Source organism: Babylonia areolata, chromosome 30, assembly GCF_041734735.1.
Source record: "Babylonia areolata isolate BAREFJ2019XMU chromosome 30, ASM4173473v1, whole genome shotgun sequence".
Classification (NCBI taxonomy): domain Eukaryota; kingdom Metazoa; phylum Mollusca; class Gastropoda; order Neogastropoda; family Buccinidae; genus Babylonia; species Babylonia areolata.
The window spans coordinates 3,035,167-3,037,666 of NC_134905.1; the positions used below are offsets into that span (position 1 = coordinate 3,035,167).

The 2,500-nt window shown below is 42.3% G+C and overlaps 1 protein-coding gene and 1 long non-coding RNA gene across 2 annotated transcripts in view; both read left to right on the top strand.

Annotated features, from left to right (window-relative positions):
• Positions 1-2,500, top strand: part of LOC143275633 (uncharacterized) — a 227,194-nt gene that overhangs the window by 80,476 nt on the left and 144,218 nt on the right. The window lies entirely within an intron of this gene.
• The window catches only part of LOC143275686 (uncharacterized), a 21,504-nt gene that overhangs the window by 921 nt on the left and 18,083 nt on the right, over positions 1-2,500 (top strand). The gene's annotated exons all lie outside the window — the stretch shown is intronic.

Consider the following 2,500-nt stretch of genomic DNA (forward strand, 5'->3'; position numbering starts at 1 on the left):
TTAGCATTGTGTGTCATTGCAATGCCTTTCAATCGCATTATATCACTTTGCACTTTACTGTACTGTGCTATGCTGTAATGTAATGTAATGTACTGCATTGTACTGTGCTGTTGCATTAAACATTACATTGTACTGTACTGTACTGTGCTGTACTGTAATGTAAGGAAATGTAATTATACTGTACAAATTAGTAAAGAGTGGTAACTCTCTCCACACACAAGGTACATAACTTCAAGCCAAATGCTGCTTACGCTACCAGTTCAGTTAGCACACAGGTAAATAAAAAGGTACATTGGAACAATCCCAGACATTTGCATTGCATTATATTACATGGCGTGCATTGCACTGTACTGAACTGTAATGCAATATAACGTAAGGTATTGTATTGTACGGTATATGTACGCACCTTTCGTTTTTATCAAAACTACAATTTGATATATTTACTTCTCTGTTTATCGTGTTTATATCTCTTTATTTTGCTTACCTTCATTTTAGGCTAAATGTTTTATACCTGAAATACTTCTTCTTCTTCTTCTTCTGTGTTCGTGGGCTACAACTCCCACGTTCACTCATATGTACACGAGTGGGCTTTTACGTGTATGACCGTTTTTACTCCGCCATGTAGGCAGCCATACTCCGTTTTCGGGAGTGTGCGTGCTGGGTATGTTCTTGTTTCCATAACCCACCGAACGCTGACGTGGATTACAGGATCTTTAACGTGCGTATTTGACCTTCTGCTTGCGGATACACACGAAGGGGGTTCAGGCACTAGCAGGTCTGCACATATGTTGACCTGGGAGATCGTAAAAATCTCCACCCTTTACCCACCAGGCGCCGTCACCGTGATTCGAACCCGGGACCCTCAGATTGACAGTCCAACGCTTTAACCACTCGGCTGTTGCGCCCGTCATACCTGAAATACAAATGGTAAGCTTTCAACTGAGGCTCTGACGCGAGCATTCAGACTGCTTTATGCCAAAGTCAGGAATCTGCTCGATGTTGTATTTGTATTTCTTTTTATCACAACAGATTTCTCTGTGTGAAATTCGGGCTGCTCTCCCCAGGGAGAGAGCGTCGCTACACTACAGCGCCACCCTTTTTTTTTTTTTCCTGCGTGCAGTTTTATTTGTTTTTCCTATCGAAGCGGATTTTTCTACAGAATTTTGCCAGGAACAACCCTTTTGTTGCCGTGGGTTCTTTTACGTGCGCTAAGTGCATGCTGCACACGGGACCTCGGTTTATCGTTTTATCCGAATGACTAAGCGTCCAGACCACCACTCAAGGTCTAGTGGAGGGGGAGGAGAAAATATCGGCGGCTGAGCCGTGATTCGAACCAGCGCGCTCAGATTCTCTCGCTTCCTAGGCGGACGCGTTACCTCTAGGCCATCACTCCACTTGGTGTCGCGCATATGGATCAGTCCGCACGGTGCGAAGTCTCCTTCAAACAGAAGCTGCTGCTTCTTTCTTTCTTTCCTTTTTCCCGTTCTTTCTTTGGTTCCCAATCTCCATCTCCATCCATGAACAACAACAATAACGACGACGACTACATCATCATCAACAACAAAAACAATCATTACGACAAGGAGGACAATAACGTCATCAACAACAGCAACAACAACAACAACAACAACAACGACGACAATAACTTCGTCAACAACAACAACGACGACGACAATAACATCATCGTCAACAACAACAACAACAACAACGACAACGGCGACGACAATAACATCATCGTCAACAACAACAACAACAACGACAACGGCGACGACAATAACATCATCGTCAACAACAACGACGACGACGACGACGACAATAACATCATCAACAACAACGACAATGACGACAATAACATCATCAACAACAACAACAACGACGCCGACGACGACGACAATAACATCATCAACAACAACAACGACGACGACGACAATAACATCATCGTCAACAACAACAACAACAACAATGACGACAATAACATCATCAACAACAACAATGACGACGACGACAATAACATCATCAACAACAACAACGACAGCAACGACGACAATAACATCATCGTCAACAACAGCAACGACGCCGACGACGACGACAATAACATCATCAACAACAACAACAACAACAACAACAACAACAATGACGACAATAACATCATCAACAACAACAACAACAACAATGACGACAATAACATCATCAACAACAACAACAACAACAATGACGACAATAACATCATCAACAACAACAACAACAACAATGACGACAATAACATCATCAACAACAACAACAACGACGACGACGACGACAACATCATCAACAACAACAACAATGACGACAATAACATCATCAACAACAACAACAACAACAACAACGACGACAATAACATCATCGTCAACAACAACAATGACGACAATAACTTCGTCAACAACAACAACAACGACGACGACAATAACATCATCATCATCAACAACAACAACAATGACGACAATAACATCGACAACAACAA